Raw genomic sequence first — 25565 nt, 5'->3', positions numbered from 1 at the left:
GGATCTCTGTTTGTCCGGATCTCTGTCTGTCAGGATCTCTGTGAGAGATCCTGAAAGCCAGTCGTGTCTTTGGATCCTTCAGAGAAACCTTAGATTGGTTTATTATAATAGCTTGGCACGTTCCCGATTAACCACCAAGGCTCTAAAAGCAATATTGCAAACATAAGCAAAGCTGACACAGGCCGGTAAGTATCAGGAATCTAACTCACCTCCAATATTAATTTTTCACAACAGTGAGAATTCTGCATGCGTGCAACTGGTAGCAATTCAGGAAACTTTTTGACAAAGATACTTGATTTTCCCAGGAAGTGGATGAAAAGCTATGAAATCGCGAAACGTTCCGCGAAATAATTAGTAACGCTTCAGAATTTTTTACAGTGTAAAGCGCAGTAATGCAAGAATCGAATTTTTGAGATATTTGAAAAGAAATGAGTTTTGGGTTCCATACTAACAACAGGGCAACGTTGCAATTTGACCTATTTTTCGTGCTTTATTTTCAGCGGACACCAAATCAGTAAGCTTCTTCATCTTTATCTTTACTAATAATAAAGCTGAAAGTCTCTCTGTCTGTCAGGATCTCTGTGACGTGCATAGCGCCTAGACCGTCCGGCCGATTTTCATGAAATTTGGCACAAAGTTAGTTTTGTAGCATGGGGGTGTGCACTTCGAAGCGACTTTTCGAAAATTCGATGTGGTTACTTTTCTATTCCAATTTTAAGAACAAAATTATCATAAGATGGACGAGTAAATTACGAAATTATCATAACGTGGAAGCGTAACATGGGCACAAGCCAATTGGCGAGATACGAAGTTATTATAACGTGGAACCGTAACATGAGAGCAAGCCAATTGGCGAGAAAATTCACCATACATTATTTGTAAATATACAAGCGAACTAAAAGACCTTTTAATTTTTCTATTACGGGCAAAGCCGTGCGGGTACCACTAGTACTATATAAAATTAAAAAATATATATACTGCAAGTTATTTTTTCAATTGCAAATACTCAACGTGCGAACCTTTGGTTACCCAGAAAACATTTAACCTGTAATCTACTTCGTTTCATACATTTTGAAGTATTAATCAATCTACATTGTAAAAAAAATTTCCATTTCTGGAAAATAATGAGCAGCTAATGTGCCTAATTTCTGCGAGTAACATATCTGGCAAAAATGATGAGTAGCTAAAGTGTCTAATTTCTGCGAGTAACATATCTGGCAAAAATAATGAGCTGCCAATGTGCCCAATTTCTGTGAGTAACTTATCTGGCAAAAACAGGGAAGCTTCCCGCTAAAAGTCAGTAATCTTCCTGAAATTCTGATAGATTTTTTCAGAAGAATTCATAAACCTTGCCAATAAAAGCCATTAATATTTCTGGAATAAATTCGGATTCTTCGGAGAAAACTTGAATAGGTTGGTACTTGCAGCTAAGCACCTTCCTAACTTGCAGTCGTGGAAGAAAAAAACGAAGCACTCGAACGTATTCAAAAAGGCTATTAACACTACAGATATGTGTGAGGTGAGGTGCTATTTTTCCGCAAAAGGTACTCTACGTAATTATGATATTTAATTATTGTTAACGGGTCGGCTTAATATTAAAATGTTCATCAACTTTAAAGTTTTCGATGAGAACCCCCTATTTTTTTAATTAAGTATTTGTGATCAGCATCATCAATTAATGCAATTAATGCAACATCATCAATTAATGCAACACAAGTAATCAATTTTGTTTGCAGTAACTTTGCAAACAAAATTTTTTTTTACTTGCTAATCACAATAAATTGAGAAAATCCATCTTGTAATGTTGAAAAGATTTATACCACTTTTGCATATAATACCGAAGTCACTTTGGGAACTCCAAAGATTGTTTTTGTATAATAAAGTATGATCCCACCCAACAATAAAATGACATTTACTGTCTCAAAACCGAATATTTGGATTTTTTTACGAATTATGAAGTTAATATTTGAAAAACAAATGATCTGAAAGCACACTGTAAAAAAATTCCTAAACGCTACTGGTAATTTCCGATGAACGTTCCGGGATTTCACAGGTTTTCATCTGCTTCCCCATAAACTCACGTATATTTGCAAAAAAGTTTCCTGAATTACTACAGGTTGCACGAATACATGCTTTTCACTGTTGCGAAAAATATTTTTAGCTATCAGTTTAAAGATGAACTGAGCGTGTTTATTAAGGGTTATCGACTCTAGTTCGATTACGGCCCGTGCAGATCGACAAAACTCCTAATGAGAGTGAATGAGTCACTGGATAGCTGCAGCTTCGCCAGGCAAGGGGGATGCTTGGATCTTACTTGCAACTCTCTCTTAGCTTCGACCATGGTTGCTTTAATACTTCGGGAGCTGTTTTGGTAAATCAAGAAGGGTCTAATCAAAAACATTAAACCTATCTAATTTTTCTGGATGGTTCCCGAGACATGGCTGGCGTTAATAGGGGAGATTTCCATTCTTCAGAAAGTTGCAAGGATAACTTCACAAAGGTTACTATTGACTTTTAGCGCGAAACGTTCCTGGTTTTTGTAAGATATGTTACCGGCAGAAACTGGGCACACACTTAAGCTGCCATTATTTTTCGGCAACGTTTCTGAATTGTTTTTACAATGCACCAGGGGTGCAAGTAGAGTCAAATAAAATTTTCTGAAGACAGTGTGAAATTTTCGGAAGCTCAATCTAAAACTCCCTCTTCCCCGTAAAAACTCTTCAGAAATGCACATAAAAATCATTAAAATCATTGAAAAAAAAACATTTTATAAGTTTTTTTTTTCTTTTTAATATAATTTTTCAGTTTTAGAATGTTGCGAGACCACAATTTTCGGAAACGTCAACCCAAAATTTTCGGAAATTTCGGATCGCAAATACTCCTGCAGTGTACATTATATTTTGGTTTAAAAGCAATCTAGAAGAGATTTTATGTGAGTAACAAAAATTTGAGTTCTAAATATTTAGTAGTTTCATAATATACTAAAAATCAATTTTGCTTCCATTTGACAGACCGCATAATTTTACAAACTGTAACAGTGGAAGTTGATTTCTATGTTCAGAAAGACGAAAACTGGTCAACGCAGAGTAGAATAAGAAAATTTATTATGTTGCATCCATCGCACAACTCACACTTACACCACTCTTATTCAAAGTAAAACATATATTTAAACGACTGAAAAAAAAAATTAATTTGAATTTTGTCATCTTGAATTAAAATTATGTTTTTCGCAATCACAAGTGTGTGTGTATGTAGGCGTGTGTCGCAGGCCCGTGTCCAGGATTTCGTAAAGGGAGGGGTTGAAACTTTTTACCTATGTAACTTACGTTGTCAAAGGAAAACTAACTACGCGTGTTGAATAGTTCATTTTAGTTCGATAACTAGGCTTTTTTTTTTTTTTTTATACGTTTTGCGGTTTTTTTTTTTTTTTTTTTTTCTAAATGAAATCCTATTTGTACAGTTGAACATTTTGTAAAAGCACACATATTTTTTTATGCCACCTAATTCTAGATTTTTTTTTCTTTTGTTTTCCCATCAAATAACATTGAACAGGAATTTAATGAAAATAAAAATTGTACTAAAAAAATTGCTGTTTCGCATAGAAACATTTTTCTAATGTGTGAAACGACTAATTCATCCAACACTAAAGGCGTACCATAAAAAAAACAGTAAACAAAGTAACCATTTTCCAAGCCCCCTATTTTTTTTGGGGGGGGGGGGGCTACGTCATTGTCTAATATTCGTTTAGGTAATTTTCCCTTGCATGCTTACAGCATTGCCGGACTCTCCAGCCATTCTATTTTTTCAAGCACTTAGAAGCGAAGAGGCTTGGGAATCCTACAATTGAGGAAAATGGTAATTGTTAAACATGGGGAAATATTAAAGAGGGTGAATACTGTATCAGAGTTTAACTCTAAAATTAATTAATACTTAAAATACGTTTTGGAAAATCGTTTAATGATTCATTGATTTTTTTTTTCAATGGGAGGGGTTTAACCCCTAAAACCCTCCCCTTGGACACGGCTCTGTGTGTGTGTGGGGGGGGGGGGGTATGTGTGTGTAGGCATGCGTGTTTGTGTCTGTGTGCAGGCATGAGTGTTGGTAGTTGTGTGTATCAGTGTATGTGTGCGTGGGGGGTGGGGTATATGTATGTATGTGTAGGCATATGTGTTTGTGTCTGTGTGCAGGCATGAGTGTGTGGGTAGTTGTGTGTATGTGTTTGTGTGTGTATGTGTAGGTGTCTGTATGTATGCGTGTGTATATGTGTTTGTGTGTGTGTTTGTGTAGGTGTCTGTATGTGTGTGTTTGTGTATGTGTGTGTAGGTGTATGTGTATGTGTGTGTGTTTGGTTGTGTATGTATGCGCGTGTGTGTAGGATATGGATGCAACCTGGAGACGGATTTCGCTATAGGAGCATCATCGTGAGGAGCCGGTCGACAGTGATTCTGCAGAGGGTGCTGGCGGGAAAATAAAATCATAGGACATCAAAACAGTCAAATGAAAGCAATAAGCAATCGTGATTGCTCAAAAAAAAAAAAAAAAAAAGATTTTATAAGTTTTTTTTTTTCTTTTTAATATAATTTTTCAGTTTTAGAATGTGGCGAGACCACAATTTTCGGAAACGTCAACCCAAAATTTTCGGAAATTTCGGATCGCAAATACTCCTGCAGTGTACATTATATTTTGGTTTAAAAGCAATCTAGAAGAGATTTTATGTGAGTAACAAAAATTTGAGTTCTAAATATTTAGTAGTTTCATAATATACTAAAAATCAATTTTGCTTCCATTTGACAGACCGCATAATTTTACAAACTGTAACAGTGGAAGTTGATTTCTATGTTCAGAAAGACGAAAACTGGTCAACGCAGAGTAGAATAAGAAAATTTATTATGTTGCATCCATCGCACAACTCACACTTACACCACTCTTATTCAAAGTAAAACATATATTTAAACGACTGAAAAAAAAAATTAATTTGAATTTTGTCATCTTGAATTAAAATTATGTTTTTCGCAATCACAAGTGTGTGTGTATGTAGGCGTGTGTCGCAGGCCCGTGTCCAGGATTTCGTAAAGGGAGGGGTTGAAACTTTTTACCTATGTAACTTACGTTGTCAAAGGAAAACTAACTACGCGTGTTGAATAGTTCATTTTAGTTCGATAACTAGGCTTTTTTTTTTTTTTTATACGTTTTGCGGTTTTTTTTTTTTTTTTTTTTTTTCTAAATGAAATCCTATTTGTACAGTTGAACATTTTGTAAAAGCACACATATTTTTTTATGCCACCTAATTCTAGATTTTTTTTTTCTTTTGTTTTCCCATCAAATAACATTGAACAGGAATTTAATGAAAATAAAAATTGTACTAAAAAAATTGCTGTTTCGCATAGAAACATTTTTCTAATGTGTGAAACGACTAATTCATCCAACACTAAAGGCGTACCATAAAAAAAACAGTAAGCAAAGTAACCATTTTCCAAGCCCCCTATTTTTTTTTGGGGGGGGGGGCTACGTCATTGTCTAATATTCGTTTAGGTAATTTTCCCTTGCATGCTTACAGCATTGCCGGACTCTCCAGCCATTCTATTTTTTCAAGCACTTAGAAGCGAAGAGGCTTGGGAATCCTACAATTGAGGAAAATGGTAATTGTTAAACATGGGGAAATATTAAAGAGGGTGAATACTGTATCAGAGTTTAACTCTAAAATTAATTAATACTTAAAATACGTTTTGGAAAATCGTTTAATGATTCATTGATTTTTTTTTTCAATGGGAGGGGTTTAACCCTAAAACCCTCCCCTTGGACACGGCTCTGTGTGTGTGTGTGGGGGGGGGGGGGGTATGTGTGTGTAGGCATGCGTGTTTGTGTCTGTGTGCAGGCATGAGTGTTGGTAGTTGTGTGTATCAGTGTATGTGTGCGTGGGGGTGGGGTATATGTATGTATGTGTAGGCATATGTGTTTGTGTCTGTGTGCAGGCATGAGTGTGTGGGTAGTTGTGTGTATGTGTTTGTGTGTGTGTATGTGTAGGTGTCTCTATGTATGCGTGTGTATATGTGTTTGTGTGTGTGTTTGTGTAGGTGTCTGTATGTGTGTGTTTGTGTATGTGTGTGTAGGTGTATGTGTATGTGTGTGTGTTTGGTTGTGTATGTATGCGCGTGTGTGTAGGATATGGATGCAACCTGGAGACGGATTTCGCTATAGGAGCATCATCGTGAGGAGCCGGTCGACGGTGATTCTGCAGAGGGTGCTGGCGGGAAAATAAAATCATAGGACATCAAAACAGTCAAATGAAAGCAATAAGCAATCGTGATTGCTCAAAAAAAAAAAAAAAAAAAAAAAAAAAGATTTTATAAGTTTTTTTTTTCTTTTTAATATAATTTTTCAGTTTTAGAATGTGGCGAGACTACAATTTTCGGAAACGTCAACCCAAAATTTTCGAAAATTTCAGATCACAAATACTCCTGCAGTGTACATTATATTTTGATTTAAAAGCAATCTAGAAGAGATTTTATGTGGGTAACCAAAATTTGAGTTTAAATTTTTAGTTGCTTTATTATATACTAAAAAATCAATTTGCTTCCATTTGACAGACCGTATAACTTTTCAAACTGAAACAGTGGAAGTATATTTCTATGTTCAGAAAGAGGAAAACTGGTCAACAGAGCTGAATGAAAAAAACTAAAACTTATTATGTTGCATCCGCACAACTCACATTTATATCACTCTTATTCAAAGCAAAACATATAATTAAACGACTGAAACTTTCCGATAGTGCTTCGTTTTTTTTTTTTTTTCCATTGGAACTTTTTTTCACAAGCAAAAAGAAGGAGTCAAACTATAAAACGAAAACTGGAAAAATTCATGAAAATTTTTTGAAGTTGTCTCATATATTTTGGAAACGTTATCAATCAAGCATTGCACTTCCCCATTCATGCAAAAACTGCAAAGGCTTTTTTTTTTCTTTTAAATAAATCTTAGCATGAGTTTTGTCAGAACTGCCTTATGGATAAAAATTATAAAAGTTGACTTGCACAATTAGGAATAAAAAGTGTTCACAAGAACGAAAATGCGGTATAATTTTTCATGTAGTTTAACTTGAAAAAATTTTTTGCACACAAAGGAAAAAGAATGATTCGTGACAGAATTCATTAAGATCAAGCATTGAAACTTTACACACAGACACACGCAGAAAAAAAAAAAAAAAGAAAAAAGAAAAAGAAAGAAAGAAAAATAAAAGAAAGAAAGAAAAAAAAAACGCGTAGAAGAAACGAGAAATCACTCATTTATTTTAGAAAATGATAGTGGCAACGGCCAGTAAAATATTTTGTCTGCTGAATAGAATTAACGTCTCTCGCTCATTCAGGTGTTCGCATAACAAACTATCAGCTGAGAGCGAAATATTTTCTTCCGAAACAAATTTTTCAAAAATAGTTTAAAAACTGGCAATTAAGATACATTTTTTTCGCACCCTTAAGATACTAATGATAGCTGCTGCCGAGAAGGAAAGAATTATTTAGAATCTCATGCTTTGATAAGTAAAATATGGGCGCTCTTTGCTTCCTGTTGCAGTGTAAAAAAAATACGAAACGTTACTGATTATTTTCGTGGAACGCTTCGGGATTTCACTGTTTTTCATCAATTTCGCCGTAAAATCAAGCTTTGCAAAAAAGTTTCCTGAATTGCTCTACGAGTTGCCAAAATACTGACTTCTCTCTGTTGCGAAATCACTCGATAGCTGCAGCTTTGCAAGGCCACGGTTGCTTCTATGCTTCTGGAGCTTTCTACGTAAATGAGGAAGGTTTTAATCAATTACAGCGCACCTACCGAATGTCCCATGAAGGTTCCAGACTGGCTTTAACCGGCGAGACTTCCAAATTCTTCAGAAAGATTCAAGGATAATTTCAGGAAGGCTACCGACTTTTATCAGTAAACTTTCCTGGATTTTGCAAGATATGTTACTGGCAGAAATTGGGCACCTTAGCTGCCCATTATTTTCCAGGAACGTTTCTGAATCGTTTTCACAGTGTAGACTTGATTTTCCTACACTGTTATTTAACTTTTTGAAAAATTATATATACAGGGAGTCTCTAATAAATGTTCCAGAACTCCTAAGAGGGGTAGGATATGTCCTGACATTTCGAAATCATATAGTAGTACGGAGTCGCCCGACCAGAGAAATTTTTAATATGCTGGGAGTATTCCAAACTGCTCGGAGTTCCATGCGCCGACGATCTGAGGTGCGCATTGTAGGCGGTGGACGAAACTTCAAACACTTGCTTTGATCCGTGTACTTTTTGATTTTCTTCATGAAAATTAAAAATATTTTTCACTTACGGTGGTCTCTTTCTTTATGATGCTTCTGTGTACATCACCGCTTCAGGAAAGCATTTAATATCTCACATTGCTGTTTGATTTTGAGTCGTCAGACTGCACCCTACCCCTCTTAGGAACTCTGAAACGTTTCACTGAGACACCCTGTATATGTATGTGGATATATAGATAGATAGATAGATAAATATAATTAAATCTCAGAGATAAAATTATGCGCGTAATTAGCTCAGAGTCACAAAATTTTGCTTAGTAATTAGTGCTAGAAATTTGCAAGTCTTCCGCACTAAGGCTAAGTATTCTGTAGAACTTCGATTTTTTTCTGCCCATCCTATTAACATACTCTGCGAAAAGTATACATACGCCATGGCATCTCTATAATTAATGAATCATTATTAATCGAGTAATCGATTAGTTAGTTTATTAAAATGTAGGGTTGACATGTTTTTTCTGACGATGGGAAAAACCATCCTCTTAAAAATAAGTTTTTGCAATTTTTTGCCAAAGCGGCAAAAAAAGTTATCTTTATTTACAGGGATGAAAGTTATTTTTTCTAAATTTAACTTTAAAGTATTTTTTAACTTAGAACATTCAGTGTAATAGTGAAACAGGATTCTAAATTTTACGTTAGTACTCTTTTAGAAAATTGCATTTTTGGTGAAAGTATGAATGTTGAATGAATTGGTGAATGAATAACATTAAAATAACTCACTGACTTTGTTTTAATGGCTGCAACAATTAAGTAGCACTCATATCTAGGAATGTAGTAAAAAGGATAGGAAGTCCACCTCAAAGATCCCTTTGTTTAAACACGTAGTGCTGGTAGTAATACAGTATTATATAAAGCTCAGGACCCTCCCCCATAGGAGGTGGATTCTGGCTGCATTAGTGGTTGTAACTAAGAAAAAAATTCTTATCTTCCAGTTAGCTTTTAACAGAGAAGTTTTGTCAGATTCAGATTAACTATATTATCAGGACAACAGAAGTTTGAATTGAAGCGAACTATAGTGCAGCTCTGGTTAGTTGAGCTGTGACCTTGACTATGTTTACCTGTTTAAGGGGAGTTTAGTGAAAAATAGACGCGTTATTGGCTCAGATTTTAGTTGGAATATTTTTGAAAAACTACTAAGAAAGTTTCTCAACTGAACTTAGCGCCAATTACCCCTATCTATTTTCCGAAACAGAGGTAAACATTGTCAGAGTCGGAGCTCAACTTCTCAGAGCCGCACAATATACACTATGTATAAAATAAAAAATATAGTTTAACGTATAGTAAACTGTAGATAACTTTAGTAATAAAAATAATTTCATAAAATATTTGACTCATAAAATTCAATTGAATTTTTTACACCAGAATACATTTTTTGTTTTTACAAAACTGCATAGCAAAAGCAAATTTTGAGACAGTATTTCCAATCTAATTAGAGTTTCTATTCGAGAATTATCTAAAATTGTTAAAGTTATTAAATTGATATTAATGAAATTTCTGAGTAATACTTTGATTTAAATCTCAAATGTATTATATACAAATTATACCGTTATTAACTGTATGTTTTGAAGTCTAGATAATTTTCCTAGTTTTTGCCATTTTTGCCGGTGGTTCCTACCAGGTTTTTTTCCCGCTTTTGCCACTGTCCCGGAAAAAATACCATTTTTCCGGAAAAGTGACCAACCCTAATAAAATACGAAAATAAACTTAGTTTGGCATGTGAAATTTCATATGCTATGAAAACAGCAAATATTAGCTTATATTGAATAATTTAAACTGCAAATTTTATTGGCTTTCAAGATTGTTACCGCTAATTATCGTGCTAGATACAGACATTCGCTTCTGGTAATGAATTGAATTTGAATAACTGCGATTTATAAGGTGTCAAAACATTTCTCGTTTGGAACACTGCTTGTGCTAAGCATTTAGACAGTTAAATTACTGGAGATCAATCATCGTCAAGTTGGAAAAAGATTATTTATGTAGAAAGCGGAATAATTTTGCATGCGCTTGCTCAATTTTACCCCGCAAAGAAAACCAAGTTGATTTTTAACGTTCGAAGTTTTAATCAAAATAATCATTTTCAACATTGCTTTTCTATTATACTTGAGTGAAAATATAACAGTTGCAATCATTAGTAACGAGACATTCTTATTGTATTTTAGCAGTTCGCTCTTGTCACTATTTTTAAACAAGAAATTTTTATTTCATTGTTTAAAAATAGTGAATGACAACTAGAGATTTCCTGCTCATTAAGTAAAGTACGTAAACTCTCGATTATCCGCGGTATATGAATTACGATAGGACCCTACTCGTTGGGTTTCTTGCTTCAACAAATGGAATGGAATGGAAATAGCCAAGAAATTCGTACCCGTCAAATAATGCCTGGTGATTTTCTAGAATAACTAATCCGAGGCATATCCATAAAAAAAAAATAAATAAAAATAAAAAAAAAGGTGATTAGGATGCGCGAATAAAGATTCAGATTTTATGATCGATATCCACCAGTTCACTTATTATAAAGATTGTTTACAGCGAAAACGCTATTTATTTATATACTTTTTAACAATTTTAAATGAAGGGAATTAGCAAGCAATCTGGAAATTTTGTATTTGGATGAAGTTTTTCTGTTTCAGTTCGTCTATAGAGGTGTTTTTTCCTGAAAAAAACGTAGTTTAACAAAAAAAAAACTTTTTTTTTTTTTAAATGTAAAGTCTGCTTGGGTTAAACCCTTTTTAAAAAAATCAAACCACACAGATGATTTGTAAATATGACAATGAAAATTTCGCTCTCTAAAGAGATATTAAAAGCAACATTCGCCATGGTGATCTGTTATTTAAGTCGAAAAGCTGTGTTTAAAAAAAAAATGAGTTCAAGTCAGTTTTTTCTTACATAAATTAATTCAACTTTCTTTGTGCGAAATCGGTGAAATTTTCAGAAGTTCATCTTTGTATTAATTGCTGTATAATGGTTCCTCACGGAGAGCATACAGTACTGAAAATATTTTTAATTTTTCCTTATTGTAATTTTTGTTATTTTTTGTTTAAAATGTTATTAAGAATTACAGTGTTATGCACTGCTTTGAATATCATTTACATACATATTGTGTAACCGCTTTGTTTGATAAAATGGCATAATAGTTTTTAAAACGTTATTTAATTAGTTACTAGATGCGTCACCCGACTTTACACGGTCTACCTTGAAAATAAAAGCTAGGTCAAGTGACGCATGTTCAACGATCAGGTTTTAATTAAAGAGAAGAAAAATACTGTAAAATTTCCCGTCAAAATAATCATTCTTAAAGAAAGAAAACAGCAAATCAAACACGCAAATAACAAAATTTTATTTAGTCACAGTCGAGAAGAAAAAAGTGGCAACCATCTGAATGGTTTTATTTACGTTAATTTAAAATGAGATCACACGCAGACGATAATTTTCCGATATGAAAATCCTGTTAAGTTAGGCTTAAAAATGCTTACAGTGGCTCCCAAAAGTCTTCGTACACCTACGACTTTCAACGAAATAGGCCCCAATCAATTGGTTAGAATTAATATTTCGGAATAGGTATTTAATTATAAGATCTATGATCAATTTTTAACAAAACTACATGAAAAGTTTTTGAAAAATATTGAAACTTAATTTTTTAAAAATCAAAAATCAAAAAGTGCCGGAAATTTTATCTCACAAAAGTCTTCGTACACTTTATAAAATGTCTATATATTACTGAATAATCTAACTTTTGATTAAGTTATTAATTAGTAGAATACCATACTGTATTCATAACACCTTTTAAACGTCTGGGAATAGATTTTATTCTTTTTCTTTCTTTTTTTTGCGTAATTTCTGAGTAAGTGTTCTACCACACTTCGAGTCTTTTTGTTTCTAGCTCTATTTTCGTTTTAATGCTCTATTTTCGTAATCTAGCCTCCAGATATCTCTAAATACGTTACATTAAGTTAAAATCTGGAGATTTAGGGGGTATTTTCTAAATTTTAGGACAATTTTCGTGGCACTAGATGCAAATGTTGAAAACCGTGTGCTTCTTATCGTTGTCTTGATAAAAAACAAAGTTGTTTCCAATAACCAAATTTTTGGCTAAGAGTTCAAAATTGGTTTTTAAAATATTAAAAGGAACAGCATGATTCATTATTTCATCAAAAAATTACAAACTACCAAGTCCTGATGCTGATATGCACCCTCACACTAGAACACCTCCACCGTCCAGATTAACTGATCCAAATAAGTTCTTAAGATTAAGTGCCTAATTTTTTCTTCTACTTACAGTTATACAACAATTTAACCTAAAATGTTGAATTTATTTTTATCTGTAAGTAAGACGTAATTGTAAAACGTTTTTAGCTTATTTATAAGTGATTTTGCGACGAAAAGCGTAAGCTTTCTGTTTTTCGCACGACCAAGAAAATTTCTGCGGGAAGAGTTCCCATTTGATCCAGCTAATCACAGAACTTGGCGAACAATTTTAGGTGAAAAATTAGATTTAATATGTTTCATTTAACTCTGCAGAAACGTTTACAGCACTCAAATGTGTATTTTTCATAATTTTTTTAACTTTAAATCTCCGATCACGTTTTGTCAACTTTGCCGGTTGACCTTTTCTTACCTTGTTTTCGGTCCGATTCCTTTCTTTAAAGCATTTTATCAAGCACTTTACTATACAAACAAATAAATTAACTAATTTAGAGACATTTCAAAGCAATTTACCACTACTGTGGGAAAAAATTCAAATTTTGAATGGTGTTTGCGGTTTTTTACGAATACCAGCCATTTTACACTAATAAGCACAATATTTTTAAGGAATAAATAAACAAAAAATTAAAGCCAAATGACTTAAAAGGGTCAACACAATGCAAAAACATTAATAAAATTGCATATGATAATTTTAATTATGAATTTATTCGAAAATATTTAAGTGTACGATGACTTTTGTGGCATGTTATTTCTCTGTATCTTCGTTTTCTGACCCAGTGTAAAAAGAAGATCCGTCAATTTTTTGAAAACACCAATTAGTTGTATTTAGAATGATATAGGAATGACGTGAAAAAATATTGGACTTCATATTCGAATTCAGTTTCGAGTTATTTTGGTTTTACTAAAAAATTTCAAAGTGTACGAACACTTTTGGGAGCCACTGTATAACTTTTTTTCCCGGTGATTTTACACAGCCTTGGTATTTTTGAGATTCGAAGTGAGTAAATCAACTTCACGGGTATTTTTCGCGAGCTTTCGAATGAAACTTGAATCAAGAAAATCGGTTAATCAATTTGGGTAGAAAGGGCCATTTAATGCCATTTTCGGGTCCTAAAATTAAAATTCGAACGGTTCGGTTCTTTTTTGGCGTTCGAAAACCCCTGTACGTTCCTTTTCGGGTACCCGAGTACCTCCCTGCCAAATTTGGTCGCGATTCGACGAAAACTGTGGATTTGTATAGGGAACATTCATATATATACACACATAAATTTATTGTACATTTAACACATATATTCTTTGTTTTATTTATGTAGATTTTCGAAAATCCAGACAATTTGAAAATCCGAACTACATATTCCCAATTAGTTCAAACCTGATTTTATATTTTTCCCCCATAAAATTTCAGTTTTGTGACTTAAACCTGTAGGAGAGAAGAGGGGGAAAAAACTGACTCTGCAATTTCATGGAATGTTGAATCGAATAGCAAGACATCTCTCCATCGAAGCAAGAACTTTGAAACAGTTTTTTTTACGTTAAGGTCACGGTTGTTACCGCTGTTGCTATGGGATCGGGAAGGGGAGGGGGTGTAAAAACCCCCAACGTGTTTTTTGACGGTAACCCATCATTAAAGAAAGAAATCTGGACTGAAATGTGGAACATTACCTGGAATGTTTGATGAAATTTTTATCTATCCACTAAAACATAGAAATAGAATTGATGATAGTTGTCAAAGCAAATGGCCAAAAGTTATCCTACAATGTGAAGACATTCAATATGAGTTTCATATCACGCTTTTTTCGTTGCCAACAGGTGGTTACTATTAGTGTTTCGTTAATAGTGGCACCAGTTAAGATTTATTTTTCTCAGTACATTTCGAAAGAACTCGACAATCCCCATCGGACTTCAGTATAGTTATTATGCAGAAAGGGCAGACAGATAGACACACATTTTCCTTATTTCAAAACCCTACTTTCCATTTTTCAGCTTTTTAATGTTTATTTATTTATTTTATTTTTTTGAGCAATCAAGAATTGCTTATTGTTTTCACTTCACCGGTGAATGACGACCGCGGTTTTTGATTTTTGCGTCCGGATCCTGTGCGACCACCACCGTCTTCGGGTGCTACTCCTCTTATCCTAAGCCTCCACCAGCAGCACTGTCCACCGGAATCCGCTCCTCTTGAGCGGTTCCTTCTACGTCCTACACACATACATACACTCCTACACACACAACTGCACCACTTGCCTACACAAACACACACACGCCATTACACTTATACATGCACACACACAAGTTACACACAAGTCTACACACGCCTACATACGCACATACACACACTCGTGACTACAAAAAGCTTACTTTGAATTTGAATTCAAGACTGCTAATACTAGACGCCTTATACCTCGCCGATTTAGTTCTTTTTAAAACACTCAAACAGTGTGGGAAATTTTTCAAATCCAAAACTCCATATTTTTCAGTGCCCCCCCCCCTAAAATGCTAGTATGTATCAGAACCCCGTTATAACGAACTTCAAGGAACCTCAAATTTGTGTTCATTGTAACGGGAATTCTCGATGTAATTCAAGCAATGTAACGGCAGTTAAGACATGATTGAACATTAATTTCGTTGAAACGGATATTTCGTTGCATCGATATTCGCTGTAATGAGATTTTACTGTATTTTGATATAACACAACGAAATTTAACTTTATCAAATCGAGAGCAAAACAGGTAATTTAATATTACGAATTAATAATTGAAACATACCGACATACAAAATTGCCAGCCATGTATTACACGGGAAAATTAAAATGAAACTGGGTTATATGTTTCACGTGCAAAGCTATTTATTATCTTAAAACTCTCAGCTTGTGTTAATAACATAGAACAATTTTCGGCGCACTTGCTAAGTAACCGGGAGGATTTGGTTGGTGCTTGGAACTATAAATCATGCTAATCTCGCGGAAAGGATAATTATTCAGAAACAGAGTAAATTAATATCAGCTCTGGCAAGTTGTTTCGGTGATAAAACAATCGCAACACGTATCTTATAACATAACATGCAGAAAATGAGGTGTTTTAACTACATTGTAATGTCTAAATTTTCTCCGACAAAATACAGGGTGCCCGAAGAGCCCTTGACATATTTTAAGAACTCACGGAAAAGCAAAAAATTGTCGTGTGAATTATTGAGAAGAAATAAAATGGAGGAAGTGAAAATTTTCATTCGTGAAGCACAGATCCTTTGACACGTGATAAATTTTATTGCGAAGCATAGAAAGAAATCAGGTTTCGTTCGCTAGTTTGACGGAAAACGTGTCAACCATTCGTCGTTGTTGAGTAACGTGACTTGGGAGCTATGCCTCAGTTTTTGCTAAGTAAATGATTGGAATCGCGTCCTCCATTTACTCAGTCCTGCTCTAAGGTATAAACATGCGGTTCGGAAAATAATACTTCATAGGTGCAAGAATTTTAAAGGAAGTCGTAAAAGAAAAAAGGGAAAAAAGAAAATGAAATAAAAAAAAGAAAAAAGAAAATAAAAAGAAAATAAAAAAGAAAAATGTGTAATTATAAGAAATCTCTGTATCGTCACAGCAAGAGAAGCAAACGTCATATGAGGAGTTCAATCATTTTATTGAACAGAAAGCAATACCAGAGTTCAATGTTGCGCCGTATGTTACTCGAACAACATCTGAAAAGTACTCAAGTCATTTCATATCCACAGACGGTAGGCTAATTGTACGCTATCCTTTCTTTTTTTTCTTTTTGCACCTTGTTTTTATTGCACAGTTTTGTTTTTGCTTTCTTTGGAGGCCAAAGTTGACGCCCTCTTGCAAGACCCAGTCCGTCCCTGGCTTTGAAATCCTGATCTGCTACCTTTTTCTGTGACGGTTTTTGAATTGCTGTCAAAAATAGTGAGAAATAATAGTAATAAAAAGTTACAATATTTCTGCTTTTTAATTGTTTCTAAAAGTAATGAAGAATAATTTTCAACGTAATCCACATTGTTTCAGTTCAGCCTGGAAATTAGTTAACTTTTGTGAACAAAATTAACTTTTTACTATTATTGGATTTCGAGTATTCTTTAGTTTTCTCGTTGTTTGTGATCTACTTTTTTCATTAAAGTACACATTCTTGCTGCGAATATGCGTAAATAAGGAGCAGAAAGAACAAGAGCGTGGCGTGAAAGAAAACGTGCGGGTGAAGTGACAGTTCAGAATATATATTAAAAAAAAGAAAAGAAAAAAAGAAAATTAATTTGAATTTTGACCTCTTGAATTCAAATTATGTTTTTCGCAATCACTAGTGTGTGTGTATGTAGGCGTGTGTTTATGTGTGTGTGTGGGGGGGGGTATGTATTTGTGTGTAGGGGTATGTGTATGTGTGTGTAGGCATGTGTGTTTATGTCTGTGTGCAGGTATGAGTGTGTGGATAGTTGTGTGTGAGGGGGGGGGAATGTGTATGTGTGTGTAGGCATATGTGTTTGTGACTGTGTGCAGGCATGAGTGTGTGGGTAGTTGTGTATAGGTGTGTGTGTATGTGTAGGTGTCTGTATGTATGCGTGTGTGTGTATGTGTAGGCGTATGTATGTGTGTGTATGTGTAGGTGCGTGTATGCATGCGTGTAAGTGTAGGATATTGACGCAACCTGGAGACGGTTTTCGCTAGAGGAGCAGCATTGTGAGGCGGCCGGTCAACGGTGACGCTGCAGAGGGTGCTGGCGGGAAAATAAAATGATAGGACCTCAAAACAGTCAAATAAAAGCAATAAGCAATCGTGATTGTTCAAAAAAAAAAGGAAGAAAGAAAGAAAGAAGATAAAAGTCTCACATCCATTGTGTGTCTTTACCAAACACAATTTATTTATTTACTTGTTGTTATTATTATTATTTTGTTTTTGTTTCTTTGAAAAATTTCTACAGTTTTACCACTAATGAGATGAATAGGCGAACATCCGGTTTGTAGGCAAAATCGGACGTTCTGTTAGTTTTACAGGGATGGCATTACAGATGAATGTTAGTCTCTAAATTAAATTAAGCAGAGTCATATTGAAACGAACGAACACGCGCATCAAATTTTCCCTCCCCCCCCCCTCATTCAGATGCTGGCCGCATGCCAATTCCACGACAAACGTGGTCAGACACTCATCCTAATTTGCGATCTTGAACATAAGTTAGATAAATTAATTTTAAATTAGTCAGAAACGATTTTAAAATATTTTTTCCTCCTTTACAATAACTTTCCTTTTTAAAAGAAAGATTTCTAGAGTGAGAGCAAAGAAACCGATCCAAATGAAAAAAGGAAAATAATTTAATTATAATGCTCGCAGTATATTAAATACTGGTTACTAAAAGCAAACATTATGTTGTTCATTATTTATTTATTTACTATTTGGTTGCGCTGAAATTTTCTTCTGATAGCAAGAAAAGGTAAAAACCACTTAAGTTTTGATCTTTACCTTGACCTTTAAAAAAATGTGAAGTTCCTTAGAGCCATCGTTTCAAATCGAAGACGAGAGCTTTATTAACTTTGCAGAAGCTGGAGAAGCAATTTTCGTTTTTCAAAGCAATATTGGAAAGTATTTTATCTGCATGGTCTAAGAGCGCATTTTGTCTCCTTTTTTTCGTCAAAAATGAAAAAAAGGAAGTAATATTACATTTCCGGAAATTGCTCTTAGACCTGTTCAACTATTTCTTTGTTGTTTAGCTACACTCAAATGCTTTTCGTTCAACAGAGACCTGCTTAAATAAACAGATTCACTATTGCTTTATCTTAGTAAGATACTGATGCATGAATTTGTACGCTTGTAAAAAGTGTTACGTTTCGGAAAATGTCAAAATCGTACACGAAATTTAAAATTAAAAAAATAATAATAATTTTTCTGAACTATTGTAAAGAAACGTATGGGGGGGGGGAAGGATTCAACTCACAACATCCAGCATTCAGCACACAACATCCAGCATCCAACACGCAACATCCAGTATCCAACACCCAGCATCCAACACGCAACATCCAGCAATCAGCAAGCAACATCTAGCATCCAAGCCTTGGTATTGCGATAGGACCCTACTCGTTAGGTTTTTTTTTTTTTTTTTTTTTTTTTTTTTTTTTTTTTTTTTTTTTACAAATGGCTCGTATTGCAATCATACTCGCGAAAAACGTAATTTGAATTCGAGACGTCAAAACTCAAAGTACTGCCAGGGGCTGGATGCTGTTTTTGTCTGAAGAGGATTATGTAAAGTTGAGAGGATTGAAATAAATTAAAGCGACTCTGCAGGATATGAACGTGTCCACCTACGTGGAGGACATAGGCGCCATCGCAGATGTCTGTGCCGCGCATAGCGCCTAGACAGTTCGGCCGATTTTCATGAGAATTCGGCACAAAGTTAATTTTAGCATGGGAGTGTGCATCTCGAAGAGATTTTTCAAAAATTCGGTTTTGTTCTTTCTCTATTTCAATTTTAAGAACACTTTCCGGAGCAAAATTATCATAATATGAACAAGTAAATTAGGAAATTATCATGACGTGGAATGGGAGAGCGAATGAACATAGCCAATTGGCGAGAAATTCGTCATCCATTATTTGTAAATATACAGGCGAACCGAATGACCTTTTAATTTTCAACTCCGGGCAAAGCCATGCGGGCACCACTAGTAAGCATGATAAAATAAAATCAAAAAAACATCAACTGTGGTCAAGTGAGACTCATAAGCAATTCGTAATCCCTCAAAAATTTAATAAAAGGAAATAAACGTGTTCTTTAAGAAACACAGGTGTGAATGAATAATTAACTAAATAATTAAAAACAAATGCATCTCTGTGAAAAAAAAATCTTAACTTGATTTCATTTTTTAGTTTTTTAATTAAGGAAAGATATATTTTTGTTGTGCTAGTTACAATTTTGCTCAAATATCTTGCAGCGTATCGATTCCCAAGGTGGTAGCTGAGACCGTTGCAGAGCGTTGGAAGTATGCCAAAGAGGAGTTATATAATCGCGGAGTAATCTGAAAAGCAGAAAATAAATAAAATGCAAGAAAATGAGGAAAAATAAATGAAAATAATAATTAATAATAACAATCAAAATATCTATAAGTATTTTTCTGAAATTAAAAAAGCTTATTCCTTCAAACAAAATAGTAAAAAAAAATAGAGAAAAATAAATATTTTTCTTTACTTTTTTTATAAGCACTGTCAATATTATCGTTATTGAAATGGAAAGTATCGCAATAAAAAATGAATGAATGAATTAGAAGTAGTTGAACTAGTTGAAATGCTGAAATTTTGTCAGGATGGGATTTACTGAGCACCCTTTGAACTTTTTTTAAGCAGCATTGCTTTAAAAAAAAAAAAAAAAAAACATATTAACAACAAAAACTTTCATCCAAGGTCAACTTAAGGTTCAGGTTCTAACATCTCGTTCATTTTTGATTCAATTGGCTCCAAATGTTTTTACATTCATCAATTGACCCATAAAAAGTTAGAAAAACATCATTTCTTGTAAAAATTTAAGTTTAAGTTATATTTGCCAGCAGTTAAAAAAAAAAAATAATAGCGAATTGGTCTTATTCGGAACACGGGTCATCAATAAGACAACCCCTAACAAAATGCTAAAAAGTACTAGCAAACTATAATCCGCACAGTAGCAAATACATCTACCGAACGCGCGCGCGTGTGTATATACAGTAAAACCTGTAAAGTTGACTACCCTTGTAAGATGACCACCTGTCTAAGTTGACAGCTCTTTTCATGCATAGAATTAGATCTATATCATGTAATTCAACCTCTATAAGTTGACCACTTGTTTAAGTTGACCACTAAAGTAGTGCACTGCAAGTGGTCAACTTACACAGGTTTCACTGTACTGTCTTATAATAATTTTTACCATCTAAATAAATAATATCAATATCAATTTAAAACGAATTGGAAGTAAAGATATTATCTTTACTTCTTATTCGTTTCAAATTGATCTTCAATTGATCTAATCTTCATCTTTTATTTAAGAACTTTTACGATTATCGGACTACACGCAACTCCGCGGCGAATGTATCCGCACGTCAGCGGATGCATCCGCGCACGGCGTGCGTCTATATTACTTATAGTACAGTGCAATTAGACATGAACCTCAACATCCAAAGTAAAAGTTTCCCGTCAACTCCGAATTGTTGTATACTGTCCACATATTGTTTGGTAAAAAGTTACACCGTTTTCAGCGTCGGGTTTTGGGGGGAGGGGGGAAGAAGTTGGTAAATTAGTAGTTTTTATCAGTTTTTCCGAAATATTTAGAAAACTATGGTGTTAAGCGCGAAAAGTGCAATATACAAAATAATCTACACTAAATTACGAACAAAATGGTCCTAAATGTTATTTTGTTAAGTGAACGATTCCAGAGTTAGGGCGGGTGTAAAAGTAGAAAATTTTCGCATTTTTAAGATTTTTTGGAAAATGCAATTCTAACTACTACGTAAACAGAAATAACTAAACAGTTTTATTAAAAAGTAATATTGTACAATCGTATTCTAGTCTAAAAGAAACTAAGAGGCACCACATCGTCTTAGAAACGTAGAAATACTGGGAACTGGGAACGAGAACCAGTTTTCTGCAATTTGCGTGAACTGTGATAAAGCACTTGAAGTTAGACTACTAGCTTCCAAAAAGGTTGAGAACAAAACATCCAGAGATACACTTGAAAAGAAAGTTAGCTGTTCAGTCTCTAGCCTCTATTACAAAGTCTATGATAATTAACAACACCACTGTATGTGTGAACGCTAATACCAGGGGTGTTTGTGATCCGGAATTTCAGAAATTTCCAAAACTTTTGGGTTGACAACACATTTTAAAACTGAAAAATTATTTAAAAAAAAACTTTAAAAATAATTTTCATTAATGATTTAAATGATTTTTGTATGCATATTTGAAGAGTTTTACTGGGGAGGGAGAAGGGTCGAGCTTCCTCATAGTTTCAGAAAATTTCACACTGCTTTCAAAAAATTTTACTTGAGTCCACGTGCACTCCTGCCTAATACTCTTTCACATCGGATGGTGTGAACTGTAAGAAAATATGAGAGACTTTAAGAAATACTGTCGAACCCGCCTAAGTGAATAGCCATTTTGTCACGAAAAAAATATTCTAATAAGCGGGATATTCGAAAAACCGAGATAAAAATAACCACATTACATTGGTTTGGTACATTGAAAATGTATTATATTAAGCGGGATATTCTTTTACCGATATTCTAATAAGCGGGCTCGACTTTATTTTAATTCGAATTACGTGCATATCCTCCACCCTTGTTCGACGAATCTGGCTTGATAAGGAAGGGGAGCAAATCTCCTATTGGTGTTCTGTTTTGGTTCCAGATTCAAATGAATCATCGATCACCTCTTAATTAGAAAAAGCGTCCTACATCACTGATGAAGATCACCTTCTTCATCGTGTTTTCTGACGTTTCCCAGCTACCTTCAGACAGATTTGCGAGCAATATATAAATTCCGTAATTGCTCATTATAGGCCAGCAACTTGTTTTTAATGAATACGAGCAAAGAACCACAAAAGATGAAGAACAATTATGTAGACCACATTCTACTACTAACATTGAAGTCAAAGTTGAAGACTCAATCGAAGTAACTATCAACCAAAGTGAATTTCTATAGCTAACACTAAGAACAAAATGGGCCTAATTTCTCTCCTGACAATGTACTTGCAAAGAGGCGGTTGCACAGTTTATCAAGCATCGGGTGACGATGACTTATTTATAGTTTTAACAGCGATCGATTAAGCTAAGAATGGAGTTGAAGCTTGTGTGATCAGTGATGACATGGACTTGCTACTCTTGTTGAATGTTCACACACCATCAGAAAACAGATTGAAAATGGTGGTACCAAAGAAAGGCAATCAGCAGGAAAAGGTGTGCACTGTTTCGGACATTCAGCGAAGCATTGGAGATATGAAGGGTGTACTCTTTGCAATATACCCCTTCACAGGATGTGACAATGTACCATCTTTCTACAAGAAGGGAAACATTTCACCGGAAGGAAAGTGTAAGCCTACAACGCTCTTCGTGCGAAGCTTCTAAATCTTTAACGATTCCAAAGCTGACCCCAGTGCGGTGGCTAACGCAGGAAAGTATTTCTTTTTTTGCGATGTTTGGAGCAAAGAATACTGAAGATCTAGATAGCTTTCGCTACCAGTGGTACTTCCAGTCTATTGCAAAGCAGCCAATACACTCATTGTTCAAGTTGGCTTACCCTGACTTCAACAGCTACCAGGCAGCCTTCATATAGAACCTACCACCAGGTTCAGCAGCGGCTGGATGAGGAAAAGAATTTACCTCCAGTGGGGGTGGAAGAAGATTGGTGAATGCCTGAGACCAATTACAACAATGCCTTCTGCAAGTCCCTAGGAATTATTTTCCCTCATAGTGCGCGTTTAAAAAGCCGAATGCGTCCATAACTGCGAGTGCAGAAGTAGTGGTCTAAACTGCTTAAGCATGTGCAGTAATTGCTCAGGTCTAGGAAGTAATAACAGGGGCACTAATATCATAGACGAAGATCTAGAAGAGGACGGTAGTATACTTGAAGAGGACTGAATCCTGATGAATACTTTACATCACAATATATCGCATTCAACGTTCTACATTTTTATTAAATATTAGTATTGAACTCAGTTTACGAACGTCAAAAAGTTTGATAAAATATGGTCGCAATATACAGGCAAAAAAGCCTATTTTCTAAAGAAAAAACTTCAAAAGCAGCACTTATAAAAATGTTATTAAAAATGATATAACTATAAATCATAATTGTTATGAATTTTTATAATTTAAAATCATCTATGTTTAAAATATATTCATTCTTTTTGCGGCATTGTCTAGAGAAAGTTTGGGTTTCTCCATGCCGCAGATTTATATAACCGCGGTCCATGAATGCTTCTTTTCCCTTAAATGTAGAGCCCCTTGAGTAGGTGGTGAGGTTGCCGTTCCTTCAAGGGCTAATCACAAACATACCACCGGCCCCGTAAATCGCAATTTGCTTTTACAAAACACTCCTCATACAAAAAATTAGTTTCCTGAGTGATAATGATTTTTTTTCCGAAAAATCTTAAAAAATACGAAAAAGTTCTATTTTTCACCTATTGTAACTCTGCAACCGTTCACTTAACAAAATAATGTTTAGGACCATTTTGTTCGTAATTTAGTATAGATTATTTTGTATATTGCACTTTTCGCGCTAAACACCATAGTTTTCTAAATATTTCGGAAAAACTGATAAAAACTTCTAATTTACCAACTTCTTCCCCCCCCCCTCCCCCCAAAACCCGACGCTGAAAACGGTGTAACTTTTTACCAAACAATGTGTGGACAGTATACAACAATTTGGAGTAGACGGGAAACTTTTACTTTGGATGTTGAGGTTAGGCCTTTTTTCGGTCTATTTGCACCGTACTATTAGCTCTGCTTATTCAGTAAATTACCGCCCATTAGCCAGGGCTAAAGCAGAAATACGTGAAATACACCGCCAGCTCAGTCATTTCCAGTCGAGGACTGCAGTTTCGTGCTTATTAGCACTCATCAGCCCGTCATAGGAAAGTGACTGAGCTGGAGATGGAAAACCTCTTAAGGAAGCCAAGAGTGCGAAACAAACTGGTAGCTAATATATAATTAGCAGACCAGACGAGTGACCGAAGCAATGGTTCGGTTCAACTCGAAGATTGAACGCGAAGCAAGGTATATTTAGTAAATTACCGCCCATTAGCCAGAGCAGAAATACGTGAAATACACCGCCAGCTCAGTCATTTCCAGTCGAGGACTGCAGTTTCGTGCTTATTAGCACTCATCAGCCCGGCATAGGAAAGTGACTGAGCTGGAGATGGAAAACCTCTTAAGGAAGCCAAGAGTGCGAAACAAACTGGTAGCTAATATATAATTAGCAGACCAGACGAGTGACCGAAGCAATGGTTCGGTTCAACTCGAAGATTGAACGCGAAGCAAGGTATATTTAGTAAATTACCGCCCATTAGCCAGAGCAGAAATACGTGAAATACACCGCCAGCTCAGTCATTTCCAGTCGAGGACTGCAGTTTCGTGCTTATTAGCACTCATCAGCCCGGCATAGGAAAGTGACTGAGCTGGAGATGGAAAACCTCTTAAGGAAGCCAAGAGTGCGAAACAAACTGGTAGCTAATATATAATTAGCAGACCAGACGAGTGACCGAAGCAATGGTTCGGTTCAACTCGAAGATTGAACGCGAGGCAAGGTATATTCAGTAAATTACCGCCCATTAGCCAGGGCTACAGCAGAAATACGTGAAATACACAGCCAGCTCAGTCATTTCCAGCCGAGGACTGCAGTTTCGTGCTTATTAGCACTCATCAGCCCGGCATAGGAAAGTGACTGAGCTGGAGATGGAAAACCTCGCAATGTCGCGAGTTTCATTGTTGGTGAAGTCAAGAGCGTTACTCGATCAGTGAATTTGTATTATATATATATAAGGGTTTGAAAAATGGGCAGACTGTTTTTATTTAAGTTTTTCACATGAATTAAATATGAATTATCTCTTAAACAGTGTGGAGTTAAAGGAAGTTAGAGATAACGGTACTTATGTACCTCAATTCGGTTTTATAATCATTTTACTACACTTGCAGTGTCTTGTGTGGGTTGATGATTGATAGTTACAGAGACAAACTTTTCAGTCAATGCCAAAAAATTAATAATAACAATCACAATGATATTTTTTAATAATGTTTACAGTCTTTTCAAGGAAAGCATAGAAGTGTAAATAACGGACTTTTATAACTTGGCAAACTTTGAAAACAACCCTGAGGGTTCTCGAGGTTTTCTCAACTGCAATCAACAATTTTAAAGGCATTTTTAAAAGCATTTTGTTTTTGGCCAAATACTTGTTTTTCTTCTTTTTTTTTCACTAGAATTTCATTCGAAGATTGTGGATCCTATTTCGTGTTTTAGGACCAGAATTTATGATCCAATTTCGCTTACGTAATCGTGAGAACCGTTGCCAAGTTCTTATCCATAAGAGGCAAAAGTAATGTG

The sequence above is a fragment of the Uloborus diversus genome, chromosome 9 (assembly GCF_026930045.1).
Source record: "Uloborus diversus isolate 005 chromosome 9, Udiv.v.3.1, whole genome shotgun sequence".
In the NCBI taxonomy this organism is placed as follows: Eukaryota; Metazoa; Arthropoda; class Arachnida; order Araneae; family Uloboridae; genus Uloborus; species Uloborus diversus.
The sequence above is the reverse complement of the archived record's forward strand: the minus strand, read 5'-3'. Positions refer to the sequence as shown.